The sequence below is a fragment of the Scyliorhinus torazame genome, chromosome 14, assembly GCF_047496885.1.
Source record: "Scyliorhinus torazame isolate Kashiwa2021f chromosome 14, sScyTor2.1, whole genome shotgun sequence".
NCBI lineage: Eukaryota > Metazoa > Chordata > Chondrichthyes > Carcharhiniformes > Scyliorhinidae > Scyliorhinus > Scyliorhinus torazame.
The window spans coordinates 175,398,178-175,410,191 of NC_092720.1; the positions used below are offsets into that span (position 1 = coordinate 175,398,178).

The following is a 12,014-nucleotide window of genomic DNA, read 5'->3' on the forward strand; positions in this document are numbered from 1 at the left end:
AACAGAATCCGGGGAGAACGAAGGGCGCTGCCCGACTGATCAGCGACAGTCAAGACACATTTCCTTTGATTAGAATGGTTCGAGAAATTAACTGATATTTAGAAACTAAGAAAACAGTCCTTACTGCACATCAGAAAATACAGTTTAATTCTAGTTTCATTGCGAATATCGGGAAGCGCAAAATACAACAATGGATCGAATGTAAAAAGGCCGGAGGCGCGCTATTGACAGGGCTACGGATAATGGTGTACTCTTCGTTCTGTTACACAGTCACCCTGGCTTGAAACACAGACTCCGTTCTCTCTCCACAGATGCTGTCAGACCTGCTGAGATTGCCCAGCCGTTTGTGTTTTTGTTCCAGATTGGTGCATCAGCAGTTGCTGTTGCGATATGGACAAGGTGAGATGGTTTCCATCGTAATTTGGCTTGCTTATTCGAGCAAAAGCAGCATTTGTTGTTTCTGTGGCGCAATCGGATAGCGCGTTCGGTTATTAACCGAAGGGTTGGTGGTTCGATCCCACCCGGAGATGACGTGTTATCCCACCCCCGTATGATGTGTTTTTTATACTTTGTCCCTCTGTTGGATCGAATCACCCACTTTGGTGTTTTTTATATTTCATGCCACATTGATTTGATTTCTTTTGTCCGGTTCCAATATTAAACACACCAAATGCTGTCATTCTGGTTTTGAACAGTCAGTTCACATCCAAAGAATTAATCAACGTTAATTTGACCTACCAAAGAGAGACATTCACCCCAATAGCAATAGTGGGACGAAAGGGGACTAGATTTTTCTCTTTGGATCAAAGTGGGTGAGACAGCGAATGAAAGGCGCTCCAAAGTGCAACTGGTATGGCGGCGGTGAATTCAATCGTGGAAATAGAGAGATTTTGTTTGCACTGACAATATTCTGGAATGAGAGGAAAGGGATACAGGGTGAAATGGATTCCAAAAAATCAGCAAGGGATGACGTGACCAAGTCCCTCCAGAGAATATCCTGAACGTGGCATGTTGATCATGGCCAATCCAGCGAAACTGCTAATCTGGCTTGAAACACAGACCCCGTTCTCTCTCCACAGAAGCGTTGCGCAGGTCAAAGAGACACAGCCTGAGTGAGTAAGACACATCCAGCGAGGGAATTGGAAACTTGGTAATTTGGGGCAGTGAGGTAACCAGGAAAGGGAGAGAACCAGAGAGCATATGAGACCCTCAGAAGGTAAGAAAGTGAGTTTTACTCATTTTTATTTTTATTCCTTTTCAAATTGTGTGTGTGTGTGTGTGTGGGGGGGGGGGGGTGGAGAGGGGGGGGGGGGGGGACTGAAGTGACATCAGAGAAAAGCTGTGACCTGAGTGGCTGGTTGGGAATCTTCAGAAATTAAAAAAATTAAGCATTGGGAAACTAATTAAACATGTAAATTACTTAATTATAATTTAGAGGGGTATCTAAACCAGAGATCGGAGAGTACTGTATTAAGCCTTCACATTTATAGTATAAATCTACTGCTAGGAAACAGGTAGTGAACAGTAACTTTTTTTTCTTCAAATTTTAACATTTAACTTTAATTTACGAATTAATTGACGCAATGTCAGTTAGAGGGGTGCAGTGCTCTGACTGTGAGATGTGGCAGGCCCGGGAGGCTTCCAGAGTCCCGGATGGCTTCATCTGCAGAAACTGCACCTAACTGGAGCTCCTTACAGACCGCATGGTTCGGTTGGAGCATCAATTGGATGCACTTCGGAGCATGCAGGTGGCGGAAAGCGTCACAGATAGCAGGTATATAAATGTGGTCACACCCAAGGTGCAGGCAGAGAAATGGGTGACCACCAGAAAGGGCAGGCAGTCAGTGCAAGAATCCCTTGTGCTGTCCCCCTCTCGAACAGGTATACCCCTTTGGATACTGTCGGGGGGGGGGATAACAGCAGCAGCCAGAGCAGTGGCACCACGGCTGGCTCTGCTGTTCAGAAGGGAGGGTCAAAGCGCAGAAGAGCAAAAGTCATAGGGGACTCTGTAGTCAGTGGCACAGATAGGCGATTCTGTGGACGTGAAAGAGACTCCGGGATGGTAATTTGCCTCCCTGGTGCCAGGGTCCAGGATGCCTCCGAACGGGTAGAGGGCATCCTGAAGGGGGAGGGCAAACAGGCAGAGGTCGTTGTACATATTGGTACTAACGACATAGAAGGGGCATGAGGTCCTGCAGCAGGAGTTCAGGGAGCTCGGCAGAAAGTGAAAAGACAGGACCTCTAGGGTTGTAATCTCGGGATTACTCCATGTGCCACGTGCTAGTGAGGCTAGAAATAGGAAGATAGAGCAACTAAACACGTGGCTAAACAGCTGGTGTAGGAGGGAGGGTTTCTGTTATCTGGACCACAGGGAGCCCTTCAGGGGCAGGTGTGACCGATATAGGAAGGACGTGTTGCACCTAAACTGGAGAGACATAAATATCCTGGCTGCGAGGTTTGCTAGTGTCACACGGGAGGGTTTAAACTAGTATGGCAGGGGGGTGGGCAAGGGAGCAATAGGTCAGAAGGTGAGAGCATTGAGGGAGAACTAGGGAATAAAGACAGTATGGCTCTGAGGCAGAGCAGACAGGGTGAAGTTGCTGAACACAGCAGTTCTGGTGGCCTGAAGTGCATATGTTGTAATGCAAGGAGTATTATGGGGAAGGCAGATTAACTTAGAGCTTGGATTAGTACTTGGAACTATGGTGTTGTTGCCATTACAGAGACCTGGTTGAGGGAAGGGCAGGATTGGCAGCTAAACGTTCCAGGATTTAGATGTTTCAGGCGGGTAGAGGGGGATGTAAAAGGGTTGGCGGAGTTGCGCTACTGGTTAGGGAGGATATCACAGCTGTACTACGGGAGGACACCTCAGAGGGCAGTGAGGCTATATGGGTAGAGATCAGGAGTAAGAAGGGTGCAGTCACAATGTTGGGGGTTTACTACAGGCCTCCCAACAGCCAGCGGGAGATAGAGTGGCAGATGGGTAGACAGATTTTGGAAAAAAGCAAAAACAACAGGGTTGTGGTGATGGGAGACTTCAACTTCCCCAATATTGACTGGGACTCACTTAGTGCCAGGGGCTTAGACGGGGCAGAGTTTGTAAGGAGCATCCAGGAGGGCTCCTTAAAACAACATGTAGACAGTACAACCAGGGACGGGGCGGTACTGGACCTGGTATTGGGGAATGAGCCCGATCAGGTGGTAGAAGTCTCAGTAGGGGAGCATTTCGTGAACAGTGACCACAATTCAGTAAGTTTTAAAGTGCTGGTAGACAAGGATAAGAGTTGACCAAGGGTGAATGTGCTAAATTGGAGGAAGGCTAATTATAACAATATTAGTCGGGAACTGAAGAACCTTGATTGGGGGCGGATGTTTGAGGGTAAATCAACATCTGACATGTGGGAGGCTTTCAAGTGTCAGTTGAAAGGAATTCAGGACCGGCATGTTCCTGTGAGGAAGAAGGATAAATACGGCAATTTTCGGGAACCTTGGATAATGAGAGATATTGTAGGCCACGTCAAAAAGAAAAAGGAGGCATTTGTCAGGGCTAAAAGGCTGGGAACAGAAGAAGCCTGTGTGGAATATAAGGAAAGTTGGGAGCAACCTAAACAAGGAGTCAGGAGGGCTAGAAGGGGTCACGAAAAGTCATTGGCAAATAGGGTGAAGGAAAATCCCAAGGTTTTTACACGTACATAAAAAGCACAAGGTTAACCAGGGAAAGGTTGGCCCACTGAAGGATAGGCAAGGGAATCTATGTGTGGAGCCAGAGGAAATGGGCGAGGTACTAAATGAATACTTTGCATCAGTATTCACCAAAGCGAAGGAATTGGTAGGGCAGCATTGTAGCATCGTGGATAGCACAATTGCTTCACAGCTCCAGAGTCCCAGGTTCGATTCCGCCTTTGGTCACTGTCTGTGTGGAGTCTGCACATCCTCGCCGTGTGTGCGTGTGTTTCTTCCGGGTGCTCCGGTTTCCCCCCAGGGTCCAAAGATGTGCAGGTTAGATGGATTGGCCACGATAAATTGCCCTTAGTGTCCAAAATTGAAACTTCGTGTTGGGTAGGGTTACTGGGTTGTGGGGATAGGGTGGAGGTGTTGATCTTGGGTAGGGTGCTCTTTCCAAGAGCCGGTGCAGTCTTGATGGGCCGAATGGCCACATTCTACACTGTAAATTCTATGATAATCTATGATGTTGAGTCTGGAGAAGAGTGTGGTAGCCTGGGTCACATTGAGATCCAAAAAGACGAGCTGTTGGGTGTCTTAAAAAATATTAAGGTAGATACGTCCCCAGGGCCTGATGGGATCTACCCCAGGAGGCTGGAGAGGAAATTGCTGAGGCCTTGACAGAAATCTTTGGATCCTCACTGTCTTCAGGGGATGTCCCGGAGGAACGGAGAAAAGCCATTGTTGTTCATTTGTTTAAGAAGGGTAACAAGGATCATCCAGGGAACTACAGGCCGGTGAGCCTTACGTCAGTGGTAGGGAAATTACTGGAGAGAATTCTTCGAGACAGGATCTACCCCCATTTGGAAGCAAATGGACGTATTAGTGAGAGGCAGCATGGTTTTGTGAAGGGGTGGTTGTGTCTCACTAACTTGATAGAGTTTTTCGAGGAGGTCACAAAGATGATTGGTGCAGGTAGGGCAGTGGATGTTGTATATATGGACTTCAGTAAGGCCTTTGACAAGGTCCCTCATGGTAGACTAGTACAAAAGGTGAAGTCACATGGGTTCAGGGGTGAGCTGGCAAGGTGGATATTGAACTGGCTAGGTCATAGACTGCAGACAGTAGCAATGGAAGGTTGCTTTTCTAATTGGAGGGCTGTGACTAGTGGTGTTCCGCAGGGATCAATGCTGGGACCTTTGCTGTTTGTACTATATATAAATGATTTGGAGGAAAATGTAACTGGTCTGATTAGTAAGTTTGCAGACGACACAAAGGTTGGTGGAATTCCGGATAGCGATGAGGGCTGTCAAAGAATACGGCAGGATTTAGATTATTTGGAGACTTGGGCGGAGAGATGGCAGATGGAGTTTAATCCGGACAAATGTGAGGTAATGCATTTTGGAAAGTCTAATGCAGGTAGGAAATATACAGTGAATGGTAGAACACTCAAGAATTTTGAAAGTCAGAGAGATCTAGGTGTACTGGTCCACAGGTCGCTGAATGGGGCAACATGGTGGTGAAGGTAGTCAAGAAGGCATACGGCATGCTTGCCTTCATTGGCCGGGGCATTGAGTATAAGAATTGGCAAGCAATGTTGCAGCTGTATAGAACCTTAGTTTGGCCACACTTGGAGTATAGTGTTCAATTCTGGTCGCCATACATCCAGAAGGATGAGGAGGCTTTAGAGAGGGTGCAGAAGAGATTTGCCAGAATGTTGCCTGGTATGGAGGGCATTAGCTATGAGGAGCGGTTGAATAAACTCGGTTTGTTCTCACTGGAATGATGGAGGTTGAGGGGCGACCTGATAGAGGTCTACAAAATTATGAGGGGCATAGACTGAGTGGATAGTCAGAGGCTTTTCCCCAGGGTAGAGGGGTCAATTACTAGGGGGCATAGGTTTAAGGTGTGAGGGGCAAGGTTGCCAGTAGATGTACGAGCAAGTTTTTTACACAGAGGGTAGTGGGTGCCTGGAACATGCTACCAGAGGAGGAGGTGCAAGCGGGGACGATAGTGACATTTAAGGGGCATCTTGAGAAATACATGAATGGACTGGGAATAGAGTGATACGGACCCAGGAAGTGTCGGAGATTGTAGGTTAGTCGGGCAGCATGGTCGGCACGGGCTTGGAGGGTCGAAGGGCCTGTTCCTATGCTGGACTTTTCTTTGTTCTTTGTTCTTTGTTTATGCTGTCAGACCTCCTGAGATTGCCCAGCCTTTTGAGCTTTGTTCCAGATTGGTGCATCAGCAAGGATTTGCTGTTACGACGTGGACAAGATGAATTGTTTCCATTACAATTTGGCTGTTTTCTTAAAGCAAAAGCAGCGTTTGTCGTCTCTGTTGCGCAATCGGTTGCCTCATTCGGCTGTTAACCCAAAGGTTGGTGGTTCGATCCCACCCAGTGACGAAGTATTATCCCACCCCCGGATGAAGTGTTTTTTGTACTTCGTCCCTCTGTGAGATCGAATCCACCCACGTTGGTGTTTTTTACATTTCATGCCACATTGATTTGATTTCTTTCCTCCACTTCCAATATTAAACACGCCAAATGCTTTCATTCTCATTTTAAACAGTCAGTTCACATCCAAAGAGTGAATGACCAGAGAGAGACATTAGCCCCAAAAGCAACAATGGGACAAAAGGGGCCTAGAATTTTCTCTTTTTATCACAGAGGGTGAGACGGCAAATGAGAGGCGCCAAATCCCCACTGAACCTTCTGTATACGCGGAGAATAATCTTGGTCTCGATAGCCTCTCCATATAAATGAATTTCCTGACATCTGGTCATGATGCAATGAGGAGGAGTGGGCGGATTTTGGGCAAATAGAGCCAGTTGGCAGTGGAGAAAACGGAAACGAAGCGACACACGAAGATCGAGCACCAGTTTTGTGAATATTGGATAACTCTTCGACAAACAGAATCTGGGGAGAACGAAGCGCGCTGCCCGACTGATGAGCGACAGTCAAGACACATTTCCCTTGTTTAGAATTATTCGAGAAATTAACTGATATTTAGAAACTAAGAAAACTGTCCTTACTTCACATCAGATAATACACTTTCATTTTAGTTTCATTGCGAAGATCTGGAGGCAGAAAATACAACAATGGCTCGAATGAAGAAACAGGAGGCGCGTTATTGACAGGGCTACCGATAATGATGTAGTCTTCGTTCTGCGACACAAAGTCACCCTGGCTTGAAACACAGACTCCGTTCGCTCTCCACAGATGCTGTCAGACCTGTTGAGATTACCCAGCCTTTTGTCTTTTTGTTCCAGATTGGTGCATCAGCAAGAATTTGTTATTACGATGTGGACAAGATGAATTCCTTCCATTATAATTTGTCTTGTTTATTAGAGTAAAAGCTGCATTTGTCGTCTCTGTGGCGCAGTCGGAGAGTGCGTTCGGCTGTTTATCGCAAAGTTAGTGGTTCGCTCCCACCCAGAGACGAAGTGTTATCCCACCCACGGATGAAGTGTTTTTTGTACTTCGTACCTCTGTGGGATCGAATTCACCCACCTTGGAGCATTTTACATTTCATGTCACATTGATTTGATTTCGTTCCTCCGGTTCCAATATTAAACACGCCAAATGCTGTCATTCTAATTTTAAACAGTCAGTTCACATCCAAAGAGTGAATCAATATTAATTTGAATTGCCAGAGAAAGACATTCGCCCCAATAGCAACAGTGGGACCAAAGCGCCCTAGATTTTTCTCTTTGGATCAAAGAGACGGCGAATGAGAGGGGCTTAAAAGTGCAGCTGGTTTGTGGGCGGAGAAGTTCAATCGTGGAAATAGAGAGAGAGTTTGTTTGCACTGACAATATTCAGGAATGAGAGGAAAGGAATACAGGGTGAACTCGTTTCAAAAAATCAGCAGGGGACGACGTGACCAAGTTCCTCCGTAGAATACCCGTAACCTGGTACGTTGATCATGGCCAGTCCAGCTCACCTGCCAATCTATGTACAATATGGCACACTTTCGCATGGCCAATCCACCGAACGTTCACATCTTTGGACTGTGGGAGGGACCTCCAGAACGCGGAGAAAACCGATGCAGTCACCGGGAGAACGTCCTAATAGCATATTTTTGGGATGAATATCGAAATTGTTCTGTATTAGAAATTATAGCGGTTGCATTGTTATTTTTATGAGCAAAGGCTAAAGCGTATATATACCTTAGAATCATAGAATCATAGAAGTTTACAGCATGGAAACAGGCCCTTCGGCCTAACCAGTCCATGCCGCCCAGTTTTTACCATTAAGCTAATCCCAGTTGCCCGCACTTGGCCCATAACCCTCTATACCCATCTTACCCATGTAACTATCTAAATGCTTTTTAAAAGACACAATTGTACCCACCTCTACTACTACCTCTGGCAGCACATTCCAGACACTCACTACCCTCTGAGTGAAGAAATTGCCCCTCTGGGTCCTTCTGAATCTCTCCCCTCTCACCTTAAACCTATGCCCTCTAGTTCTAGACTCCCCTACCTTTGGGCAAAGATGTTGACTATCTACCTTATCTATGCCCCTCATTATTTTATAGACCTCTATAAGATCAGCCCTAAGCCTCCTACGCTCCAGGGAAAAAAGTCCCAGTCTATCCAGCCTCTCCTTATAACTCGAACCATCAAGTCCCGGCAACATCCTAGTAAATCTTTTCTGCACTCTTTCTAGTTTAATAATACCCTTTCTATAATAGGGTGACCAGAACTGCACACAGTATTCCAAGTGTGGCCGTACCAATGTCTTGTACAACTTCAACAAGACGTCCCAACTCCTGTATTCAATGTTCTGACCAATGAAACCAAGCATGCCGAATGCTTTCTTCACCACCCTGTCCACCTGCGACTCCACCTTCAAGGAGCTATGAACCTGTACTCCTATATCTCTTTGTTCTATAACTCTCCCCAACGCCATACCATTAACTGAGTAGGTCCTGGCCTGATTCGATCTGCCAAAATGCATCACCTCACATTTATCTAAATTAAACTCCATCTGCTATTCGTCGGCCCACTGGCCTAATTGATCAAGATCCCGTTGCAATCCTAGATAACCTTCTTCGCTATCCACTGTGCCACCAATCTTCGTGCCATCTGCAAACTTACTAACCATGCCTCCTAAATTCTCATCCAAATCATTAATATAAATCACAAATAACAGTACACCCAGCACCGATCCCTGAGGCATACCACTGGTCACAGGCCTCCAGTTTGAAAAACAACCCTCTACAACCACCCTCTGTCTTCTGTCGTCCAGCCAATTTTGAATCCAATTGGCAACCTCACCCTGGATCCCGTGAGCTTTAACCTTCTGCAACAACCTACCATGCGGTATCTTGTCAAAGGCTTTGCTAAAGTCCATGTAGACTACGTCTACTGCACTGCCCTCATCTACCTTCTTGGACACCCCCTCAAAAAACTCAATCAGATTTGTGAGACATGATTTTCCACGCACAAAGCCACGCTGACTGACCCGAATCAGTCCTTGCCTCTCTAAATGCTTGTAGATCCTGTCTCTCAAAATACCTTCTAGCAACTTACCTACTACAGACGTTAGGCTCACCGGTCTGTAGTTCCTAGGCTTTTCCCTGCTGCCCTTCTTAAACAAGGGCACAACATTCGCCACTCTCCAATCTTCAGGCACCTCACCTGTGGCTGCCGATGATTCAAATATCTCTGTTTGGGGACCCGCAATTTTCTCCCTAGCCTCCCACAACATCCTGGGATACATTTCATCAGGTCCCGGGGATTTATCTACCTTGATTCGCTTTAAGACTTCCAGCACCTCCTCCTCTGTAATATGCACACTTCTCAAGACATCACTATTTATTTCCCTTAGTTTCCTAACATCCATGCCTTTCTCCACCGTGAATACCGATGAGAAATATTCATTCAGGATCTCACCCAACTCTTGTGGCTCTGCACATAGATGTCCTTGTTGATCCTTAAGAGGCCCTACTGTGTCCCTAGTTACTCTTTTTCCCTTTATGTATCTGTAGAAGCTCTTTGGATTCTCCTTTGCATTATTTGCCAAAGCAATTTCATGTCCCCTTTTTGCCCTCCTGATTTCCCTCTTAACTCTATTTCGACAATCTCTATATTCTTCAAGGGATCCACTTGATCCCAGTTGTTTATGTACATCATATGCCTCCTTCTTCTTTTTGACCAGAGTCTCAATATCTCGAGTCATCCAGGGTTCCCTACTTCTACCAGCCTTGCCCTTTACTCTAAAAGGAATGTGCTTACCCTGAACCCTGGTTAACACATTTTTAAAAGCCTCCCATTTACCAGCCGTCCCTTTGCCTGCCAACAGTCCCCCCCAATCTACCTCTGAAAGTTCCTGTCTGATACCATCAAAATTGGCCTTGCCCCAATTAAGAATTTTAACTCTTGGGCCAGACCTATCATTCTCCATAGGTATCTTAAAACTAATGGAGTTATGGTCACTTGTCCCAAAGTGACCTTGTTGCAGGAAAATTATTATGGAACCAATGTAAAGGCGTCCAAACTGTGTATCTACTAAAGTTGTAATTAGAGAGTCGTAAAGTGTGGGCCATGAAAGATTACAAACAGTTGATGACGAAGTACATCGACAGTTACAGGTTGCATCGGCGGTAACGTGTTGCGCCGTGATCGTCTCGTGGTGACTACTCTGCGTTGGGGTCCGCAGCAACCTCTGTCCGAATCCGAGTCACGGCAGCGTTAAGTTGATGTGTTTTTCCCAAATGAATGGATGAGGAATTCTCTGTGTAAAGGCCTCTTTAAAACGGGTTCGCAACTGAGTGCATGTGTGTGCTCCTGTTTGAGGCACTAGAATCCAAACTGTTGTGAATACGAGAATCTCCTCATTTCCAGGTGTTATATTTTAACGAGTCTCATCAAACATAATCCTCCGGTTCTTGTCTTTTTGGAAGTGAGAACAGCCTCAATTTGCTGCATCAGCTTCTTCGCCCATTCACCCAAAATGTTCAGGTGTCTCAACCAAATACCCACTGAACATTCTGTATACCTGGAGAATAATCTTGGCCTCGATAGTCTCTCCATATAAATGAATTTCCTGACATCTGGTCATGATGCAATGAGGAGGAGTGGGCCGAATCTTGGGAAATAGAGCCAGCTGGCAGTGGCGAAAACGAAAACGAAGCGACACACGAAAACCAAGCACCAGTTTTGACAATGTTGGGAAACACTTCGAGAAACAGAATCCGGTGAGAATGAAGGACGCAGCCCGACTGATCAGCGACAGTCAAGAGACATTTCCCTTATTTAGAATGATTTGAGAAATTAACTGAGATTTATAAACTAAGAAAACTGTCCTTACTGAACATCAGAAAATAGTTTCATTTTAGTTTCATTGCGAATATCTAGTGGCAGAAAATGCAAGAATGGCTCGAATGTAGAAGGCTCGAGGCGCGTTATTGACTGGGCTAAATAGTGTAGTCTTCGTTCTGTGACACAACGTCAACCTGGCTTGAAACACAGACTACGTTCTCGCTCCACAGAGGATTTCACACCTGCTGAGATTGCCCAGCGTTTTGTGTTTTTGTTCCAGATTGGTGCATCAGCAAGAATTTGCTGTTCGGATGTGGACAAGATGAGACTTTTTCGATCATAATTTGACATGTTTTTTCGAGGAGCTGCAGCGTTTGTCGTCTCTGTGGCGCAATCGATTAGCGCGTTCGGCTGTTAACTGGAAAGGTGGTGGTTCGATACCACCCAGGGACGAAGTGTTATCCCACCGCCTGAAGGAGTTGTTTTTATCCCTCTGTGGGAACGAATCACCCACCTTGGTGCTTTTTATAATTCATGCCACATTGATCTGATATCTTTCCTCCGGTTTCAATATTAAACACGCCAAATGCTGTCATTCTGATTTTAGTAAGAAGCCTTACAACTCCAGGGTAAAGTCAAACAGGTTTGTTTCGATATCACCAGCTTTCGGAGCGCTGCTGTGGAAGGAACGGCGTTCCGAAAGCTAGTGATATCGAAACAAACCTGTTGGACTTTAACCGGGTGTTGTAAGACTGTTTACTGTGCTCACCCCAGTCCAACGCCAGCATCTCCACATTCTGATTTTAAACAGTCAGTTCACATCCAAAGAGATAATTAATATTAATTTGAGCTACCAGAGAGGGACATTCAGCCCAATAACAACAGTGGTACGAAAGGGGCCTGGATTTTTCTCTTTGGATCACAGAGAGTGAGACGGCAAATGAGAGGCGCTTAAAAGTGCAACGGGAATGTGGGCGGATAAGTTCAATCGGGGAAATAGAGAGAGAGAGTTTGTTTGCACTGACAATATTCAGGAATGAGAGGAAAGAGATACAGGGTGAAATGGTTTCAAAAAAATC

The 12,014-nt window shown here is 45.8% G+C and overlaps 2 non-coding genes across 2 annotated transcripts; both read left to right on the forward strand.

The window, feature by feature from the left end:
• The first annotated feature begins 456 nt into the window (after positions 1-456).
• On the forward strand, positions 457-530 carry trnan-auu (transfer RNA asparagine (anticodon AUU)). The gene has a single exon. It is a non-coding gene; the product is annotated as a tRNA-Asn (tRNA).
• A 10,784-nt stretch (positions 531-11,314) lies between these two features.
• Positions 11,315-11,388, forward strand: trnan-guu (transfer RNA asparagine (anticodon GUU)). Its single transcript has one exon. It is a non-coding gene; the product is annotated as a tRNA-Asn (tRNA).
• The last annotated feature ends 626 nt before the right edge of the window (positions 11,389-12,014 follow it).